At 38.7% G+C, this 13,615-nt stretch overlaps 1 non-coding gene across 1 annotated transcript; it reads right to left on the bottom strand.

The window, feature by feature from the left end:
• Positions 1 to 9,921: 9,921 nt before the first annotated feature.
• Positions 9,922 to 10,040, bottom strand: LOC132105060 (5S ribosomal RNA). Its single transcript, XR_009423772.1, has one exon. It is a non-coding gene; the product is annotated as a 5S ribosomal RNA (ribosomal RNA).
• Between the last annotated feature and the right edge of the window lie 3,575 nt (positions 10,041 to 13,615).

The following is a 13,615-nucleotide window of genomic DNA, read 5'->3' as shown; positions in this document are numbered from 1 at the left end:
AATTAAAAACAACAAAAAAAATACATAAAATAAAAAGACATTCATATTTATAAATATTTTTCTTCTACATTATTCCATTTCTGGCATTTGCTATTTTACACTTTTTTGTTCCTACAGGTACATTTATGTCATGTTTCAAAATAATGTTCTGTACTTGAGAAGAAAACATTTTCAAAAACATGTCTGCTTCCCTTTCAAGGGAACTTCGAACTGCGTCCTCTAGGGGTCGCTACGGGGAACACCTCGTTGTGACCCGTGTCTGAAGCATACAATGAAAAAACGCCAAATCGTTGGCCGGCGACAGCCTCTGACGTCGCTACCGGCGCGACTATAAATTAGCGCCCGGAGAGCACGTCATTTATCTTCTTCATCTTCATAGAATGCACGCTTCAAACAAAACAGTCAGAGAGAACGACCACGGTAAGAGCGATCTTTCTCTGTTTATCATGGCATCCACTACTAAGGCGTTTAGACAGTGTGTACATCCGTGTCGGTGTTATTTGACACCTGATGACACAAACAGTCTTTGCGTCTCTTGTTTGCGTGAAGAGCACGCACGCAATGTCCTTGAGGGGGCGATCTGCGTGCACGGCGAACGTTTTTCTATGAAAAAGCTCCACTCTCGTCTGTCTCTCTTTTCGAGGAAAGAGGGACGGCCATCTGATTCCCGCGGTTCAGGACCCGCCGCTGCTGAGGCACGGAAGAGAATGAGCTCGTGGGGATCGCAGATGGAGCTCGCTGAGGAGTTTAGAGAAGGACTTTCCCTTTCGCGCTCTTTGGCTGCAGGCAAGAGTGAACTTCAGGAGGAATATGTGTTGTCATTAACCCTTTCTGATACTGAAGTTTGTGCTTTGCTGGGTTCTGCCCAGGAAGAGCAGGAGATGTTTGAGGGTGGCGAAGAAGCTGAGGCTCCTCAATCCTCCTGCCCTGCGTATGTGGAGCTGTTAGAGGTTATGGATCGCGCCACTGCAAATTTGGACTTGCCATGGAAGCGTGCCAGCAAAGTGATGCCGCGAGGTCGTCTCGACGAGCGTTATTTGTCTGACCATAGCCCTCCAGCCCAGGTGAGCCTTCCATTCTTGCCTGATTTACATGGAGAAATTGAGAAAGAATGGAAGAGGCCGTTTTCTTCTCGCATCCATCGGTTTCAGCATACGAGTTATGCCAATATCGAGGCAATGCGCGAAAACGGCTATGAGAGGATGCCCCCTGTGGAAGAGACGCTAGCTAGCTATCTCTCTGTGGGGGAATCATCCTCTCTTAAATCTCCCTCTTTGCCATCTAAGACCCTCCAGGATACATCCCGCTTAAATGGCAAAGCATACTCAGCAGCAGGTCAGGCTGTGGCTTCGTTGCTCACGATGGCAGTGTTTCAGGCTTATCAGGCTGACCTGCTGAAGGACCTGGATGAAGACGAAGTTGAGACAGTGGTCTACCTCCGTTGAGACAGTGGTCGAGAAGTTCAGGGAGGCAAGGGCGCGCTCAGCTGCCTTTAAATCCTTCATTCCACGAAGGTCCTTGTCCGAGCCCGAACAATATAGGGGTCCTGGCCCGTCTCGATCTGAGGATCAAAGACAGGCGCAGAAGGCTAGTGTTGCGGCTCGCGCTCCTCCCCCGCCGACAGGTAAGGGTAAGAGGAATCGTGGGTCACGAGGAGGTAAGCAGGACCTGAGGGATGTGATTCAGACGAGGCAGCGTTCTCGTCCGAATCGGAGCGATACCTAACCTAGCTACTCATTCCCTTGGGTGTTTTTTAACTTCTGTTTTTTATCCTCCTTTGCCTAATTCCCCTGTAACCACCAGCTCTCCACCTAATTGAGGTTAGGTGGCGAATTTCTTGCATAACAGTCTCCTATGCTGGACTTATGATGTTTTGGATGGTTTTATGTTCACAGAACAACCTTACTGATGGTCCGGACTAAAAGGAGGCGCCCCTTGAGGGGGGCTCCGATACAGGAGGGTGGGTAAGTAAAATTGTAACCCTTTCTGTATATACTTGTGTATTAAATTGCTGGTGGTTATGTGTCGACTAAAAAAAAAAAAAAACTCTGTGAGTTTTCTTTACAGTGCTCCGGTTTAGGCGGCCGAGGTCACAGGCTTCTGCGGGAGCCTCGCTGATCATCAAAGCTGGCTCAGCACTGCAGGGAATTTCATGGATGTTGGGCCAGGTCACCCTACGGGGCCTCCTTGCCGCTTAAGTCCCTCAACGGTGGTCCCAGGGAGAACTCCTCTCACTGAGAGCAGTCACATTCCTGGGCATCTTAATATGGGAACAGACATCCTGTTGAGGCGGGGGCCGAGGCCCGGGAAATGGCGGCTTCACACTGAGGTGATGAAGCAGAGTTGTAAGGGTTGGCCAGACTCGGGTGGATCTGTTGTGACTCAAGAGAGCATCGCGCTGTCCCCTCTGGCTTCCTCTGACTCATCCGGCTTCATCTTTATGGTTTTTCCCCCGATTGCTCTGCACACGGGAGTTCTGGAGAGAGTGCGCCAGGACAGTGTTTGGCTGCTGTTAGTAGCCCCGTTCTGGCCAGGTACGATTCCTGGGCCTGATTTCTCTTTTTTGACGGTACTCCATGGGAGGTTCCTGTCAGGAGAGATCTCCTCTCGCAGGCGGAGGGTGCGCCCCCGCATCGAGCTTAGAGGCTGTAGGTGTGATCTCTGAGAAGGCACAACTCGTAGCTTCCGGTCTCTCAACCAAGGTTTTTAAGACCGTTTTCCAATCCAGACCTCCCTCAATGTTGAGGGGATATCTGGGTGTTTCTCGTGGTAGTTAGCAGCGCTCCCCTTTTCCAAGGAGGGTCGCCTATGAGCGCGCTACTCTATATTCGGAGTTCTCCTCTCATATGAGACGGAGTTCTCTGTTTTTTTCCCCCAGAGCACTCAGATTGGGTTGATGACTCTCAAACATACTGTTTTGAGATGCCCCATTCCATTTTTGAGAGGCTCGATCAGAGTGCCACGAGAGCCCCTCCTTTGAAGAGTATTTCGAAATCCATGTAATGGTAAGTGTACACGCGAGGTCTTTGTGCACTTTCTGAAATCCACACTGTGTTAAGTTCGCGTGCTCTGCGTTCTTTCTTAAATCCTTTATGGTGAGGGTTTCGCGCGGTTTCTTCGTGCCCTTTCTTGAGTTGGTAAAACCCTTGTTCATCTTGGGTGCCACTCCACCCATGTATCCTCGGATACCCATATAAACAGGGTGTTGCTGCTAGAGATCTGTTGAGACAGAATTTTCAGCAAGCTTGTGCGAGAGCAAGTGGTTAACCCTGTGTGACAGGCTAGACCTTGTATAAATACTGGGTTCTTAGCCATATCCCTTTAAAGGAATCCTTCTTGATTCCCAGCCTTGAGCTCTACCCTGGGTCGAGGCCCTAACAGGTAAGTTGGGTATGTAGCCTAGGCCTCTGGCCGTAAGGGATAGTGTAACAGACAGCCGTCTAAACGTCCCAGGGGCAACTCCCATGGAAATGGTAGAGTTGGTACTTAGTGTAACGAGGTGTTCCCCGAAGCGACCCCTAGAGGACGCAGTGTCTCGTTCCCTACTCAGGGAACAAAGGTTACATTCGTAACCTGAGACGTTTTCCCTCCAGTCTCCAATATTTACACAATTTAAACATGTAATCTTCCACCATATGCTTATTCAAAATACAGACCTGTTTTTGACTATATTTCTTCTTTTCATATAGCATTTTTCGTCAAAATAATTAACAAATTGATCATGATTTTATTCTTACACTTTTTCTCCTTTCTAAACATAAATGTTTTTTGCCAGTCTTGATCTTCTTTTCTTTCCCATAGCTCGTTCACTATTTCTTTTTAAACTTAAAAAAAGATCCTAATTTCTCACACAGTTAAAACAAATGCAACAAACGTTCATCTTGTTTTTTACAAACCTTACATAATGCAGTGTGTTATTTTTTTATAATACACAACCTCATTTCTGACCATATTACATTATGCCTTATAAAATAATCAAGACACTCCAAATTTGTGCTCAGCAATTCCTCCCCTTATATTTTTCCATATTTCTTCCTCTTTCAAGCCATTGAAGTGTCTTAACCACATATCATTTGAATTTGTTTAAAAAAAAATCTCTTCCCTTAAAACCTGATAAAACATTTTCACATTTCCTAAACTAAACCCTATTCTTTCATCTTGATTAACAAAATATACTTCAGTCTTTCCTTTCCTCTTTTTCTTCCTTCTGTATTTCATTTATCCACGCTTTTGGTATTGCACTTTTCATTTCTTTATATTGCTTCTTTACATTGTTTATGTCATACTTTTCTTTGAATTCTTCCAACTCATCAATAATTACTTGCAGTGGTAAAAAACCCTTTCTTATCTCATACATAATATTTCTTAATCTTGTAATCCCAACCCCCACCATTTTTTTTATATTTCTTTCCCACTTTTCACAATATGCTTATTTAAAAAACAATGGTTAGTTTAAATCTCTTTCCTTCCTCCAGGTATTAAATCAACCTTTGAGAGAAAAAAGCCCAAGCTTTTAAATCTTCTTTATAAAAATCTGGTATTCTTTCAAACATCCATGTTTCCATTTTCATCCATAAAACACTGTCCCCTAGTTTCACTTTCCCACATTTGTCCAAAAAGTATTTCATTGTATCTTTCCATTTTCCTTTTTCTTGATCATCTATATACTTTTTCAACTTTAATTCTCATACTTTTCTTTTTAAATTCTACATCAAATAATTCCTCCTTTATCAGTCTGTCCTATCAGAGTTTTATAAGCAACTCTTGGCGGTTTCTTCTCCCAAACAAAATCTAAAACACATCTTTTTATTCATTTATTCATCCATACTTCCACCCATTTTGGCATTGCGCTCACCATTAAAATATACCACATTTTGGATAACATTAAAGCATTAACCACTAAAAATTTTCCTTTCAAACTTAAAAATCTACCCCTCCAAAAAATTAATCTCCTTTCCATTTTCCCCACCAACTTTTCAAACATTCTTTCTCTTGCCCCTTTCTTGTCTGTTCCTAAAGTCACACTAAAAAATTTTGTTTCCTTCACCTCCTCAAAATTAAAACCTCCTCCTAAATTTGGTACCGTTCCAAACTTCATGTACACCGTTTTGTCTTCATTAACTCTTGCACCTGTACCTTTACCATACCGCTCTACATTTCTCATTACTTCCTTCATACTTTCTAAGTCTTTCAAAATCAGTGTTGTGTCATCTGCATATTGGAATATCTTTTTCTCTTCTTTACCTTCTTCTATTTTAGTACCTTGAATGCTTTTATCTTTCTTAATCATTAAACCTAAAGGCTCTGCTACCAAAGTATATAGCTGTGCAGAGAGTGGACATCCTTGCCTTATTGACCTTGTTATTCTAAAAGGTTCCATTAAGAAACCATTGCATGGCACTCTTGTCATTACGTTGTTATATAAAATTTTTATCCATTCATGAAATTTTTTTCCAAACCCAAAACGTTCTAAAATTGCAAAAAAAAAAAAAAAATGTTGTACCCTATCAAAATCCTTTTCAAAATCTAAATTAACAACATATCCATCCTTCTGTGTTTCATTTAAATAGCTTATTATGTCTCTTATACCACTCGCTATATCAGTAATATCTCTCCCTCTTACACCATATCCTTGATTAGTCACTATAATTTTGGGTAAAACACTTTTCATTCTGTTTGCAAGGATTTTAGCTGGTATTTTCAAATCTGTATTTAACATTGTTATTGGCCTAAAATTACTCAAATTATTTTTACTTCCTTTCCTTTTATAAATTAATTTAATTAACCCTATACACATCCTCTGATCCAATTCTCTTTTATTAAAAATCTCCTTATATAATTCCTTATAATTCTTTAAAAACTTTATAAAATTAATTTACTATCCCATCTATCCCCGGGCTTTTGTTCCCTTTTAAACTATTAATAGCTTGTACAATTACCTCTTCACTAATTTCTTTATCACATTCTTCTTTATCTTCTCTACTTACTTTAGCTGTAACACACTCTAATAACTGGTTTTTCTCTTTTTCGTAGATTCCTTTTGTTTCAATAAGCCCCTCATAATACTCTTTCACCTCTGTTAAAATTCCACTTATATCTTTCACTAGTTCTCCTTTTTTATTTTGTAATTCTTTTATTAACTTTAATATTTTATTAATTTAGTATCCACACTCCAGGCCCTTTTTTTTCTTTACTAAAATTAATATTCCATAAAAGGATTTTGTGATCACTCAAGCTGGTATCTTTATAACAAATGTCCCCCAGAAAATATTCCATATCCCTTTCACTTAAAATAAGATCAATTCTTGTCTGACACATAAAATTCCCAACCAGTTGTCTTCTGGAAAAGTCTCTTTTTCTTTCATGGTTTTCCCTCCAAACATTTATCAAATTTCTCTCCTCCATCATTTCTTTTAACTCTTTCCTTCCCACATCTGTTCTAAAAACCATTCCATCTGCCATGTCCATCTTACTAAAAACAGTATTAAAATCTCCAACTAAAATTACATTTTTATATTTCTTTATTAAAATCCTTAATCCCTCAAAAACAGGCTTTTTTTTCCTCCCTCTTGGGTGGGTGCATGTAAATTAATTACCATAATTAATTATCATCTTTCTTAATATTAATCCCAACACATTTGCCTTTTTGTCATTATAGACTTCATATGAATTAATTTCAACATTTCCCTTTATTAAAATGGCTACCCCCTTCCTATCCTTCCATCACCATTATTATAAAACATTTGTCCTTTCCATCTCTTTTTCACATCCTCAATCATTTCGTCTTTCCAGTTTGTTTCTAGTAAAATTATAACATCCTGTTTTTTGCATAATTCTTTTACCATCTCAAATTTCTCTGAGCATTTAAACTCACAAAGTTTAAAACCATACCAATAAAAAATAAACATTTAAAACCATTCATCTTCAGTCTCTCTCACAATCTTATTCTTGTACGAATCCCAACCTGTTTTTATTTATTTCAGTCATCTTTTTCTTTCTAGCAACGTTAAGATTTGGCTTTACCTTCATTGATTTTCTTCTTATCATTTTCCCAACCTATCTTCTTTCTTTCCTTGCCTCCTGTTGTTCCCTCTGGAGTCTAAAGGTATTTTTGGGGCCTGGAGAAGTTTTGTCATGCCCTGACATTTGTGCTTTTTTCAGTTTCTTAGGTAAAGTCTAATCTCACTGTAAACAGCACGAACTGGGCTATAATAATATGTAAAATGCATGTATGTACATGATTGTGTTTTTGAGAAAAAAAATATTATGCGTGGTTAGTGAAAAACTAAAAATGTTAAAACACTTGAAAAAGGCAAAAAAACACATAGAGAACATTGGTTCCCGGGATTTTTGTGAACTGGAGCTTGTAGCCTAGAATTTTTCTTTCTAAATTATGTGAAAATCATCTTGTTTACTCACTTATGGAAAACAATATATTGATTTACATTTTCTAAGACACTTTTTGTTGGTAAAAGTCAAATGCGATTAGGCGTCAACTATCATGAATATCATTGTGATTTACACCTGAGAAGACAAAGGCCTGCATAATGAGCTGCATAATGAGCCTCTCAGTCATCTGTGCCACTGAAAGGAAGGAGTTACAAGAAAGAATGTGAGAACAAAATAAATCTATATAATTTTATGTTTGTAGTTTATTTAGAATATATTTAATTATCCCACAACATACTTTAATATCCACTTGGGGGAGCAGTTAAACAATTTATAAGGAACAATCAAAGCTGACTTTCAAACAAATTTTTTGGCATCAATACTCCAGTCACACAATCCTTCAGAAATCCTTTTAACAATCTTATTTTCTACAAAAAAACATTTATTGTTGTTATTATTATCATTATTATTATTATTAATGTTGAAAAGAGCTGAGAATATTTTTTAGATTTTTTAGGGGAAATAAATTGAAAGAACAACATTGTTTTTACATTTGTTAGCCTACAGTTATTTATTTGTTACATTTATTTACATCAAGCTTTTGAATGGTATAGTATTGTATATTGTTATTGAAACTTCATAATGTTTCACTTGATTATATATTTAGTCAGAAATTATAGTTTGGAAAAAGTCTTTGGAAAAAGTCTAACTAGTAAAATGTTTACACGTTATGTGAAAACTAGTACAAGTATATAAATAAATAAAAAGAGACTTACTCATGTTTATGATCTCTGCTGAATAAAGTGCTTCATTCTTTTTTTCTGAGGAAATCCATTTCTCAAATCCTCAACCACATGACATCTTTTTGGGGTGTATTATGTCTTATTCCTCTGATCGCGAAGCAAACAGTAAAATAAAAACTAGGAGAACAGTTTGGCTGCTTTTTCTTCTGTTATGGGCGTATTCAAGCTGCACGCTTCAGTTTAAATCTGAATAGCGCGTTCGGCGCGGGGTCATGGTCACATCAGATATAATGAAGGGAGACATGAAAAACAGACATCGCTTTGTATTCATATGGATTACTTTATCACAGAAAATCTGTTTTTTCGGCGGCACTTGTTTAGATTAAAAGTAGACATGTCAAGCTTTCTATAGATATCTCTCTCATGTCTCTTCGTTGAGTATTCACGGAGTTACAGTTCATTTTAATGACGTGTTTGTAAATAAAGATCAGCGCAGACAAAGGCTGCAGACAGCACACCTTGTTTGTTATCTTTATTTTATAAGTGCACAAAGTTTTGTTGTTATTATGTCTGTATCCAAAAAAAAGTAGACCCTTTACAGATTCGATTGATGTATTGCTCTTATCTGTACGATTAAAACTGAAAGTGTAATTTAAGTTCTTTTCGGGGTTATCAGGAGAAAATGACTCAAAACGCATGTCCGCGTTAATCGACTTCAAAGGGTTAAGCCCTTTCAAGCCACACGCTTTCGAAATCTTGATGTCAAAATACAACATTGTTTCCAAAAAACCCTGGCGCCTTAAGGGTTAAGCAGTATACTGATGTCAATTATTGCTGTAGCTTCTTTTGAATATATCATTTGTTTCTTCATTTCTTTCGCCATCATCACCTCTCCTTGTCTTAATCCTTTTCCTTGATCAATTTCATTAGCTTGTTTTCAAATTCGTTGCCATTTGAGAAACAAGCAGTCAATCCATTTCACTCATTCTAAATGAAAAAATAAACCACTCCCCAGACAGCATGAAGCTGATGGTTCGTGGTTTAAAACGTATTAAATAGGTAAAGAAAACTCATATTATAATTCAGTCTTCAATCAAAAAAAAAAAAACAAACAAACAAACAAACAATACAAGAGTTAGCTTTCCGTCCTTTCAACACACACTTGCACTTCCTGGATTGCACCACTACAATGAACAGGGGTGCTCAGGTTGGTATGGCCGTAAGCGAAGGCTGTTGCATAGTTTGGGCTATTTAAAGATCAGCCACTCTAATCACAAGTGCATTATATAAGTAGGAAAGAAAACCCAAAAGCTTACAACACCTGGTATTCCCAGGCAGTCTCCCATCTAAGTACCGTATTTTCCAGACTATAAATCGCACTTTTTTTTCATAGTTTGGCTGGTCCTGCGACTTATAGTCAGGTGCGACTTATTTATCAAAATTAATTTGACATGAACCAAGAGAAATTAACTAATAAAAAACAATACCGTCTACAGCAGCGAGAGGGCGCTCTATGCTGCCAGAGATGCTGCATAGTGCTCCTGTAGTCTACACTAAGCAGCATAAAGCGCCCTCTCGCGGCTGTAGACGGTAATGTTTTCTCTTGGTTCTTGGGTCTAAATAAATGCGACTTATAGTCCGGTGCGACTTATGGTCAGAAAAATACGGTACTAACCAGACCCAAACCTGCTAAAATTCCGAGATCAGGCATTGATTCTTTTTTTTTCTTTTATTTTCTTTTATTTTTTTTGCACAAGATTATTAGATAATTAGTGAAAAATTTCCAAAAAGCTTACAGCACCTGGTATTCCCAGGCAGTCTCCCATCCAAGTACTAACCAGGCCCAAACCTGCTTAGCTTCCGAGATTAGATGAGATCGAGCATTGACAGGTCGGTATGGCCGTAAGCGAAGGCTGCTGCAAAGAGAGGGCTATTTAAAGATCAGCCACTCTAATTGGCAGTACATTATATAAGTAGGGAAGAAAACCCAAAAGCTTACAGCACCTGGTATTCCCAGGCAGTCTCCCATCCAAGTACTAACCAGGCCCAAATCTGCTTCGCTTCCGAGATCAGGCATAGCCTTTTTTTTTTTTTAGTTTGCAAAACTTTATTTTCTTTTGCAAAACAAAATTTTTTTGCGTATATATACAGCATTATTTTGACTCCATACACGTTCTTCATAATTTACTTCCACCACTATACATTTCCCCATTTTATCTTTATTCAGAGACCGAGCATTCTCTCTTTTTTTTTTTGCAAGATTATTATATAATTAGTGACATTAGTGACAATTAGTACATTATATAAGTATGGAAGAAAACCCAAAAGCATACAGCACCTGGTATTCCCAGGCGGTCTCCCATCCAAGTATTAACCAGACCCAAACCTGCTAACATTCAGAGATAGGGCATTGACTTTTTTTTTTTTTTTTTTTTTTGCAAGATTATTATATAATTAGTGAAAAATTTCCAAAAAGCTTACAGCACCTCGTATTCCCAGGTGGTCTCCCACCTATTTTATCCCACCTATTTTTTTTATATCCTTGAGTGCAGTACACCTGCATTGCATTAGCACCCATTAGCTTGTCATTAGCGTTTTAATTCGAACCTATCGCTGTTTTCTTTTCTCCTCTCCTCTCTCTCGCTCCAGTTTTTCACAAGTTCATCAAACAACTGTGGTAAGAATATTTCATCAAGCACGGTGATTAATGGCTTCTCCTGCTATTGTTATTTGCACCTCTTGCCACATTTACAGTCTATCTATCTCTGTCGCAGATGAGGGGTTCACATGTGATAAATGCAGGGAAATAGGCTGACAGAGAAGATTTCAGAATTAGAGACACGCATCCAAACTTTAATTGAGGACAGTATGAATGTTAGGGCTCTAGATACGGCTTTGAAAGCGTCTAGCTCAGGGATTCCTGTACATTGTTCGGTTCCGGCAACAGAGCCCCTGCAGCAGGGCAACTGGGTGACAGTGAGGCAGAATATTCGTGGGTCAAAACACTGCTCTTCTGTTCCAATCGAAACATTAAACAGGTTCTCCCCACTCAGTGATGCACCCACTGAGAAACCTGATGAAAGTGCTCTAGTTATTTGCGATTCTAGTGTACGGAACGTGAATATAGAGACACCAGCCACCATAGTCAAATATTTACCGGGAGCCAGAGCGCCTGACATTTTGGCACATTTAAAAGTGCTGGCTAATGCTAAACGTAAATACAGTAAGATTGTTATTCATGCTGGTGCTAATGATGTTCGACTTCACCAGTCGGAGATCACTAAAAATAACATTAAAGAGGTGTGTGAACTTGCAAGCATGATGTCAGACACTGTAATATGCTCTGGGCCCCTCCCTGCTTACCGTTGTGACGAAATGCATAGCAGATTGTCATCAGTAAATAGCTGGATGTCTAAGTGGTGCCCACAAAATAACATAGGTTTCATAGACAATTGTACGAGCTTTTGGGGCAGACCTGACCTGTTGAAAAGAGATGGTCTTCATCCCTCCTGGGGTGGCGCCGCTCTTCTTTCTAGAAATGTGGCAAATAGACTTAAAGTTTATACTTGACTAACTGGGGCCCAGGTCAGGAAGCAGACAGACTGGCTAAACCGACCGTCTGCTAGCTGCCTCATGTCAAAGAGGTCAGTTAATTCTCAGCACATAGAGACTCTTTCACCTAGATATCACACTATAGAGACTGTGTCTGTTCCCTGAACTAGAAAATACAAAAAACGTCCAAACCAAGTTAAGAGTAACAATTTAATTGAAGTTCAACAAATTAAAAACAGATGCAATACGGATAAACAAATGATAAAGCTTGGCTTATTGAATATCAGATCCCTTTCTACGAAAACACTTTTTGTAAATATTATGATCACTGATCATAATCTAGATGTGCTCTGTTTGACAGAAACATGGCTAAAACCTGATGATTACATTATTTTAAATGAGTCCACCCCCCAAGATTACTGTTATAAACATGAGCCGCGTCTAAAAGGCGAAGGGGGAGTAGTTGCTTCAATATATAACAACATTTTCAGGATTTCTCAGAGGGCAGCCTTTCAAGTATAACTCGTTTGAAGTAATGGTGCTTCATATAACATTATCCAGAGAAACAAATGTTAATGATAAATCCCCTGTGATGTTTGTACTGGCTACTGTATACAGGCCACCAGGGCACCATACAGACTATTAAAGAGTTTGGTGATTTTTCATCCGAGTTAGTTCTGGCTGCAGATAAAGTTTTAATAGTTGGTGATTTTAATATCCATGTTGATAATGAAAAAGATGCATTGGGATCAGCATTTATAGACATTCTGAACTCTATTGGAGTTAGACAACACGTTTCAGGACCTACTCATTGTCGAAATCATACTCAAGACTTAATACTGTCACATGGAATTGATATGGATAGTGTTGAAATTATGCAACCCCGCTTTTTAAGTTATCTTCCTTATGTATCCAAATTCCTTAGCATACCCAAAACCTCAGAACAACTTGATGATGTAACAGAAACTATGGACTCTCTCTTTTCTGGCATTTTAAATACAGTTGCTCCTTTACGCTTAAGGAAGGTTAAGGAAACCAGTATGACACCATGGTATAATGAGCATACTCGCACACTAAAGAGAGCAGCCCGAAAAATGGAGCGCAGCTGGAGGAAAACAAAACTAGAGGTATTTCGTATTGCTTGGCGGGAAAGTAACCTATCCTACAGAAAAGCATTAAAAACTGCTAGATCCGATTACTTTTCTTCTCTTTTAGAAGAAAAAAAACATAACCCAGGTATTCAATACAGTGGCTAAATTCACGAAAAATAAACATAAAGCCTCAACAAGTGTTTACATTTCCCAACATCACAGCAGTAATGACTTTATGAACTACTTTACTTCTAAAATTAATACTATTAGAGACAAAATTGCAACCATTCAGCCGTCAGCAACAGTATCGCATCAGACAGTGCACTATAGACGCCCTGAGGAACAGTTCCACTCATTCTCTACTGTAGGAGAGGAAGAATTGTATAAACTTGTTAAATCATCTAAACCAACAACATGTATGTTAGACCCTATACCATCTAAGCTCCTAAAAGAGGTGCTTTCAGAAGTCATAGATCCTCTTCTGACTATTATTAATTCCTTATTGTCATTAGGATATGTCCCCAAAACCTTCAAACTGGCTGTTATTAAGCCTCTCATTAAAAAAACCACAACTTGACCCCAACGAATTAGTTAATTATAGACCAATCTTGAATCTCCCTTTTCTGTCCAAGATACTAGAAAAGGTGGTATCCTCACAATAATATTCCTTCTTAGAGAAAAATGGTATATGTGAGGATTTCCAGTCAGGATTTAGACCGTATCTTAGTACTGAGACTGCTCTCCTAAGAGTTACAAATGACCTGCTCTCATCTTCTGATCGTGGTTGTATCTCTCTATTAGTTCCATTGGATCTTAGTGCTGCGTTTGACACAATTGACC

The sequence above is a fragment of the Carassius carassius genome, chromosome 25, assembly GCF_963082965.1.
Source record: "Carassius carassius chromosome 25, fCarCar2.1, whole genome shotgun sequence".
Lineage (NCBI taxonomy): Eukaryota > Metazoa > Chordata > Actinopteri > Cypriniformes > Cyprinidae > Carassius > Carassius carassius.
Note: the sequence above shows the minus strand (reverse complement) of the source record. Positions and strands in the feature narration are given on the sequence as shown.